At 41.1% G+C, this 9347-nt stretch overlaps 1 long non-coding RNA gene across 1 annotated transcript; it reads right to left on the reverse strand.

Moving 5' to 3' along the window:
* Positions 1-334: 334 nt before the first annotated feature.
* LOC108696642 lies at positions 335-2158 on the reverse strand. Its single transcript, XR_001932307.2, has 4 exons — positions 1975-2158; positions 1745-1859; positions 1100-1168; positions 335-765 (listed from the first exon to the last, which is right to left on the reverse strand). It is a non-coding gene; the product is annotated as an uncharacterized LOC108696642 (long non-coding RNA).
* Between the last annotated feature and the right edge of the window lie 7189 nt (positions 2159-9347).

The following is a 9347-nucleotide window of genomic DNA, read 5'->3' on the forward strand; positions in this document are numbered from 1 at the left end:
TAAGAAATCTATATGAGTTTTCATTTATATATATAGATATCATTATTCGTAGGATATATCACATATAAGGTAACGTTAGGAGTAAAATATCATATCCAAATATCAGCGCCGATTCTGACTAAGGAGCCGCCTGAATCAAAATGTAGAAAGAAGGCGCACACCCTATTGGTAAACTACAGGGTGCTAATCCAAAGGTGACTCCCCATAAGGGTCTCCAAAAAATATTTAACAGCAAAAGGAATGGATAGCACACCTAATTTGAAAAAGTAAAATTAATTTATTGGACAAAAGAATAAACTATACAAAAATTACAAAACAAAAACCAAAATCATAATGAGCCCAACGCGTTTCGACCTTAGGGGTCTTCATCAGGGGCACAAAAAATGAACAAAAATCAAAAAGGCAGAACGAGCCTTACTGTCTGTAACATTTTATAGTCCATGCAGAGTCCATTCGATAGGAATCCGGCGTCTGACGTCACTTCCGCCCCTCTGGTCATAGGGGGTAGAGCAGCGTCGCCTAGTATCGTAGTGGAACGCATATGCGTTCCAATACAGCGTATATCCCTCCTCTAGCATCAACAGATGCGGATTGTTACCAAGACGTCACTTCCGGTTAGCTAAGCGTCCAAGACAGTACCAGCGTCACATGAGGATCCAACTGAGACGCACATGCGTTCCAACCCAGTATCATAATATAACACGCTCAGGAAAGGTTGCACAAAGCATCATAATTAACATCAATTGTAGTTCTGGAGGCAATTCACTGACAAAACACAAAAAAACAAATATCAATAATAAATCGTCTTGAAAAACAACCGACTATATTAGTGTATGTCATTATAATATCATCAAAATAAAAGTAAATATGGCACCCCTTTCTTAGCGTGAGTCAAGTAAACTATAAATGTTGAGGATTAGGGGGACACGAAGCCATGTATTTTTCGTAAAAAGGTAGCTGACCGGATCGCTGTGTTCCCATCCAAATATATTAGGTAAAAAAGAAAATGAACGAAAAAAAGAAAGAGAAAAGAAAAAGAAAAAAGGAAAAAAAAGAAGAAAAACATAATGATAATGGGGGGAAAAAATTCCATACTTACTCCGGTCCAAAGGATCACGGCATATGTAGAGGCTGAGCAAGAGAGACCACAAGAGACCCCTCATCTAGTCTGCAGAAAGCAAGATAGATTTAATATATCGTTAAGTCCAGACGGAGTTACCGTATTTAAACGAAAAATCCATTCCGCCTCACGACGCAACAGTAAAGTGTTCTTGTCCACACCTCCCATAGAGGAAGCTATCTGGTCAATCCCCATTAGGCGTAACGCCGATATGTTATGATTATGTTCCCTACAGTGTTGTACTAAGGGGGTAGATTCCTTTCCCAACTTAATGACACTTTTATGCTTGATAAATCTATCTTTCAATTTTTGTATAGTCTTTCCAATGTAATATAAGCCACATGGGCAAATAATAATAATAATCTGTAGTTGCCCGGTTTTGGATTGCTCAGAAAATGTGGAGAAGTATAGTGTAATTTATTGTTTGCCTTTACCAAAAGATTTTTTCCTTTTATATGCGAACATAGGTGCATCCTGGCACGAATTACCCAAAATCGCATCTGTCTGCAAATGATGCCAATGTGTAGACATTGTATGTTTAATAAACCGACTAGCTGTTTTAAATTTGAAAACAAATACAGTCCTATTGCTAGTGGAGTCTGTCCTTTCGAAATTAGTTTTTACCTTTGTAATTGCTTGATCAATAGCCCCAGGGGTATAGCCACGCTCACGAAATCTGTCAGCCATAGTTTCTATGGAGGAATCTAATTCATTGGGATCTGATGTAATGCGCTTCACCCTAGTAAGTTGAGAGTAGGGTAAAGCCTTGATTAGTGAAAGGGGATGAAAACTACTGGCATGAAGGAGTGTATTACGATCCGTGGGTTTACGGTATATGCTCGTAGAAAATTTACCTGCTTCGCGATTGATAAGGATATCCAAAAAGGATATCGTGGACGAACTCCAGGAGACAGTGAAGCGTATTGTGGATTCAATTGAATTCAGATAATTCACAAATGTAGTTAACGCAGATTCATCCCCCTGCCAGATGAAAAAAATATAATCTATGTAGCGATGATAGCTGGTTATATGTTTCCAAAAAGGTGAATTATAGATGTATTTATCCTCATATTCTGCCATAAAAAGGTTCGCATATGAGGGAGCCACATTACTTCCCATAGCGGTTCCTTGTTTCTGTCTATAGAATGAATTTTCAAAACTAAAGTAATTATGATCCAAAATAAAACACAGTAATCCATAAATGAAGTCTGCCAATTCCTGATTCTCAAATTTCTCAGTTAATAATTTTTTTATGGTATCTTTTCCCAGACTGTGTGGGATATTGGTATATAAACTAGAGATATCCATTGTGACAAGTAGAGTTTGACCTGCCACAACAAGATCTCTATTTGCCAATTTCAATTTATCCAAAAAATCAAAAGAATCCTTAATAAATGAGAGAATCAGGAATACATGTTTTTGTAAATATGAATCAACAAATTGAGCAAGAGGTTGACATATAGACCCAGAGGCCGATATAATTGGTCTTCCCGGTGGTTTACTCAAAGATTTATGTATCTTGGGAAGTAGATATAAACACGGTCTCCGTGGATTCTGCATGATCAAAAAATCACCAGTTTTAACATCAATGATCTTAGATGTCAATGCTTTACTGACCATATCCTTAATTTCCTTCAAATATAAAAATGTCGGATCACCAGACAACATCTCATAGCATACATTGTCTGCCAGTTGGTCTAACGCTTCCCTCCTGTAATCTTCATAATCCATGATGACGATGCCTCCCCCCTTATCTGCTGGTTTCACACTACGTGATTTATCCTTGGCTAACTCTTGTATTGAGGTTATTTCATTTCGTTTGACATTTCTTGTGTAACGATGTTTATGTCTAACATACTGTATTGTTTTACATCCCTCCTGACATTATTGGCAAAAGTAGTTACTGACCTATTTAATGTCGGCGGCATAAATGTAGATTTAAGACGTAGCTGATTGGTCATGTCGGGATTCAATTGCTCAGCCTCAGACACTGCCAGATCACCTGTAGGAGCAGAAGCAAAGAAAGATTGCAAGTTTAATTTGCAGCAGAATTTAAACAATTCAACCTCAAAGTTGAAATGATCAAAATTCGTAGTGGGTACAAAACTGAGTCCCCTACCTAACACCTGGATCTGAGTATCTGTAAGCGGTGTAGAGGAAAGGTTGAATATTATTTGTCCCTTCTGCTGCTGCGTGTCTTTACTGGACTGTCCTGAGATGTCTGCGGACCCTCCTGATTCGTTTGTTCGTCTAACAACTGTTTTTGATTTAGTCTGTCCCCTCCTTGTTTTTTTCTTTGTTTGCCTTTTGGGCCCTTGGATAAAAAAGAACCCTTGTGACGTTCTTCAGGAGAATCACTATCAATAGTATCCGTAGCACTGCCAGATGATGATCCCCTGAATTGTTGTCGATTAGGGAATCGATGTGGTCTCTTATTAAATAGATCACCTCTAGACCATCTATATACACTATCTGTTTTATAATCCTGTATAACCTTCAATAGTTTTCTTTTTTTAAAGGCAAGCAAATCCTCTCTCCACGCATCAAGTTTTTTAGACAATTCTAAATTAAAGCTGTCTCTCTCCTCCTGGTTAGAAACTTTGTCAAATTCAATTTCCGTCTTGAGAATATCAATACGGCAATGCCGCCCCCCCTCACCAACTTACGTGTCGGGAGGGGAGGCAGAAACACTATTGCGGAGCCGGAAAGCGCAACTGCGCTCTCTCGCAATAGTACAGCCGAAATTTCCGGTTCAAAAACCGGAAATTCGGCTCTTAAAGGTGCAGGAGCGGCTTTTTGCCGCCCCTGGAATCCTTTCATGCGCTGCCGCCTGAGGCGAGCAGCTCAGCTCGACCTCATTGGCGGCACGCCCCTGCCAAATATATATAGATAGTAGAAATAAAATGGAACTATTCCATATTGATCACAGGTACATATCTATAGAGTTTTAAAAGGTTTGTTCTTACAGAGGACAGACAAAGCTGCATGTTTGTTAAAAGGGTAATTATTAAGCTCTCCTGTGCTAGCCAGACACACAGAGACACAACTATATTGACCCAGATGACCAACTGTTTGCCAGAATAACTGACTTTATCCAGTTGTGTATTCCCAAGTATTGGAAGGTATTAAGAGATTATTGACCATTGTCTACTCAAAATGAAATGTAAACATATTGTCTATTAAAAAAAGCCGGCAGGTCAAAGTTTATTTGGGGAGATTTTGAATAAAATATATGTAAGACAATAGTGCCCCCTGCTGGAAAATGTTACACATCATTAAAAAAAAAATGGACACTGTATATATTAATTTATGGAGATTCACTGAGTAATATTTTACCCAGTGACTTCCCCATCATTTCCGATTGGTAGTAGCTAATCCTTTAGGGACTGGATGATAGATAAGAACAGGATATAATGGGAAACAGGGGGATAATAAGCACACAATTGGGGGAAGGACTCTCAAAAATTTTAGAAGACAGGATTCAGATCCCACACACGCAATCTCATGTGTTCCGATGTCCAAGCGTGTAACTTAATAAGGAAAGAGATTGGTTAATATAAAAGTTTCGTTAACAGATCAGGTCCAATTTTCATATTCCTTCCTTTGTTTTCCAATGGTGTTGTTATATGATTAAAGTTTTATAGTCAAATGTAATGTGGGCTATTCTTGTGATTATCCATTGGAGAGGCTGGACAAATTAGATCATTTTTATATCCGCTTTGTTTTCAAAATAGCCTGTGTATCATAACCAAGCCTTGCTGAAAGTAAATGTATGCCATGTAGAGGTTGCACAGCTTATTGCGATTGATAGTTTTCAACTATGTTCAATTTTGCTCTGAATTTATATAGTCAGCTTATATCAGGAAGTGTTTTGTGGGGGCGCATGCGCGGTATGGAGTAGAGCAGACGTGTCTCAGCGGAGCTCCGATACCCGGGATTATAAACCCCTGGTGAATTAGCTTCGATCAGCATTTTTGACTTACCAGGCACTACACTAAGTGAGTGGCAATCGTCAACATGGGGAAACGTAAGAATAAAGAACAGGCTGGCACGATGTCCCCGTTCCTGCAAAAGACTCCAGCGGCCACGCAGCAAGAACTCCAAGATGGCGCTGAGGAGTCGGATTCGGATCGCCAAATGAATTCACTTACTCCGTCCCCAGCATACTCAGGATTTGACGGAGACGCTACAATGGATACTGCAATGGGTAAGCGATCATCAACCCAGTCCCCCACAGATGTAGTAACTGTGCAGATTTTAACACAGCAGCTGACGCAGCTGCAACAAAACGGAGTCCATTACTGAGACTGTTCGCACAACTCTTAAAGATGTACAGACTGATATAATTTCTCTGGGGGAAAGAACAGATAGACTGGAGACTAATCTGGATGATCTGATTGTGCGACATAATGCTTTGGAGGACAGTAATATTGCTCTGAGAGAGGAACTCCAGTGTCTTAAAAATTACACAGAGGATCTGGAAAATAGATCACGGCGTCAGAACCTGAGAATTAGAGGAGTGCCAGAGGATGTGGGACCCCAAGATATACGCACTTTCTATGCTCTCTTACGCACTTTCTTACGCTTAATCCAGATCTCCCGGTTGAAGCCTGGCGCTTTGATATAGCCCATAAGGCACTGGCACAGTGGCGTAACTACCGAGGAAGCAGACCCCGCAGTTGCGGCGGGGCCCAGGGGTACAGGGGGCCCGGCGGGGCCTGCTTCCTCAGTAAAAAAATCCAAAGCTTATAGCATTCGCACTGTTCCGTTTTTCACTGTTGCACAATGCTCTTTGGTATTGTAGCACAGCACTGCGCATGCCTCTTTAAGCTAAAGCAGGATGTACTCACTCCTCCCAAACCGGCAACCAATCACAAGCTGCAAAACCTTCTGTTCTGACGCCAGTTCCTTTGTGTGTGGGCGGCAGGATTGAAGAGGAATCCTGTCACATGGTGCTGATTATCTGGCAGCAGTTGCTTTAAATCTGCGCGCCAGACCTTCAGGCAAGCGTCACCTTTAGGAGGTGAGTGTCAAGCAGCTGTACGGGTGAAATTAAAATGACCTTTTCTAGCAGAGGGAAACAAATGGCAGCCAGTTTTACTGGCACTGGTTTAACTGAGACCTCTGACTTTTCCTTTGCACTGACCAGTTCTCCATAGGCTATATACTACAAGTGAAATAGACAGCTATTTCATTAGGATGTGTCATTTTATATTTATCAAAATCATTGTATAGAAATTAATTGCTGTGTTGTTTTGTATTTATGCATTACTGGGAGAAAGAGATTCTTCCAGGACAGGCTTTGTTAATGTTTTAGTACATAGGTGGCTGAAGGAGGATGGCAGCGTTGGATCCCAGAGATTCTGAGGGGAGGGTTTATTGCTGGTAGAAGAGATTCGGGCCTGCCACACATGCTGTCAAGTAGTCTAAGGATCTGCTTGTTTGGCCCTCCAGCCAGGCTTACATGTAGGCTGTAGTTAGGCTGACAAATCAGTAAAGGGAAGTGCAATCAATAGGCAATATTTAAGCAGCCTCCTATAAACCTCATTATTACATGACTGGCACCGGTGCTAGGGAAATGTCAGTAGGACAGATATTACTTTTTAAAGGGAACCTATGAGGGTAAATTGCTTCCCACATTAATTGAGTCCAGACTAGGCTGGGGAAATAATACTATTGTTAGAAAAAAATGCTCCCAACCAGCACAATTTGCAGCATGCAAATTAAGCTTAGTGTCCCCGATCGCTGATTATGCGCATGCGTGAGTTGGAGACTCTCTTATTAAGCACAAACATGTGATGAAGCCTGGCTGCCAGCATCGGGAGCTCCCTCCTGGTGGACAGCATAGTACTGTTGGGGGGCAAAGTGTTTGAAAAATAGTATTGTTTCCCCCAAAGGGAGAGCAGGCTCTGACTGTGTCTATTCTGCTAATATATTTAATATTTCTACCATAGTGGGCATGGTCTAAATTCTGCAGTAACAGCCTCCAAGTTTGCTCATAGTCTGTACAGAGAGATCCCATAAAACTAGGGCAGCATAGGTTTTCCCCTGTACTAAGCACAATTCAGCAGGAACAGTCCCTAAGTTTGATCATATTCTGTAAGAGAGATCCCATAAAACTATGGCAGCATAGGTATTCCCTGTACTAAGCTCAATTCAGCAGAAACAGCCCCCTAAGTTTGCTCATAGTCTGTACAGAGAGATCCCATAAAACTAGGGCAGCATAGGTATTCCCCTGTACTAAGCTCAATTCAGCAGAAACAGCCCCCTAAATTTGCTCATAGTCTGTACAGAGAGATCCCATAAAACTATGCCAGCATAGGTATTCCCCTGTACTAAGCTCAATTCAGCAGGATCAGCCCCCTAAGTTTGCTCATAGTCTGTACAGAGAGATCCCATAAAACTATGGCAGTATAGGTATTCCCTGTACTAAGCACAATTCAGCAGGAGCAGTCCCTAAGTTTGCTCATAGCCTGTACAGAGAGATCCCATAAAACTATGGCAGCATAGGTATTCCCTGTACTAACCACAATTCAGCAGGTATGTTGTTTATAGCCTGTACAGAGAAATACCATAAACTATGGCAGCATAGGTATAACCTTGTACTGTTTACCATACAAATAGGATGGTTTAAAGGTAGTTCTTTAAACAATTCACTTGTCAGTTACATATACTGTAAAATGTAATTTCTGTGCTGTGTATTCAGTTAAACTTAATAAAAATAAATTAGTGACATATGGTGAGTAATTATAATGGGTCATAGGGAAAGGCAGTCACTAGTTGTCATCCAGCCCTAGAATCCTGTGCCAGACAGAAAAACTCTGTCTAGTGGGCCCCACCAAAATGGTTCCAATTGCTGAATAGCAGGCTCTCAGTGCAAACTCCTGGCCTCTAATCCTGTGTGTGACCTCGGGTCACGTGAAGCTTTACCAGTAGCTCAGAAGCAGGGTGAGAGAAATGCACCAGCCGTCACATGCCCCCCTCCGTTTTGAAACAGATTGCGACAAGACAAGTTTGGGAGGAGAAGGGCAGCAGAAGATAGAATATGAGTGCAGAGGTAAATGCAAAGCTAAAAACCAATGTGTGGGACTGTGTGGAGAAGGTTACATTAACACAAGGACAAAAAAAGGCGGCACCTGATAAAAAGGAAATAAGGTTGAATGGGTAGAGAAGGAGACACAAAGTGAAAGGCTTAATTGTCTTAATCAGAAGAATATTGAGGTCAAAAGTAAGTGATTTGGAAAAGTGAGTGTGTGATGATATGGCAAAAACATCCTACTATGAGTTCTGGGGATATTATACATGAAATTTTTTTTGCAGGGGGGCCCTGGCATCCGATGTTACGCCACTGCACTGGCACCACGAATACCGGGCTCCAGCAGACCTAGAGATATCGTAGTCTGTCTACATTATTTTGAGAGCAAGGACAGTATTATTAATAAGACTTGGAATGCTCCATCTATTGAACATCAGGGATACAAGCTGCAAATATTTAATGACAGCTCCTATCACGCTAAAAAAGAGAAGAGACCTGAGACCCATTACCCAGATCGTTCGTACTCACAACATTGCATATCGATGGGGATTTCCTTTTAAATTAATAGCAACTAAAGGGAATAGACAGTTTGTCCTTGTCGATTTGGAGAATGGTCAGCAATTCCTCAAGGAACTCGGCATCTCGTCGCAATATATAAACTGCACCCTGTCTCGCCCGGAACAACGTGATAGACTTTCCCCGACCTGGTCTAAAGTTGGCCGGTTCACCACCCAGGACATCGTCGACTGCTGTGATGACCCTATAACTACCTATTACTATTACCATGGAACATTGCTGGACTCAGCAATGCTGGACTCAGATTCATATATGGATAACTTATCCCGGTGATCTGGGGTCTCCGTGAGTATGGATCTTAAACTCCTGATATGTCCAATTGCTCTTTGAACCGCTGGGACGCTCCCTTTATAGGCCACGGCGGGCCTACTTTAACCCCTATATTTGTGTTGCTGAACATACTGCAACTGTTGGGGGTTGTACAGTTACATGTAATTTACAGGTTAATGGTTACTTCACCTATGTTTTGGTGTATGATTTTTGTTATTGTTTTTTTCTGTATGTTCATATTGGATTTGCTTGAGCTACGTATATGGCACAAATATCTCTCTCTCCCACTTGCTCAGCTGCATAATATCCTCAATATCTCTCTGATTGTTTACCCTGTGATCTGGT

This window comes from Xenopus laevis, chromosome 1L (genome assembly GCF_017654675.1).
Source record: "Xenopus laevis strain J_2021 chromosome 1L, Xenopus_laevis_v10.1, whole genome shotgun sequence".
Classification (NCBI taxonomy): Eukaryota; Metazoa; Chordata; class Amphibia; order Anura; family Pipidae; genus Xenopus; species Xenopus laevis.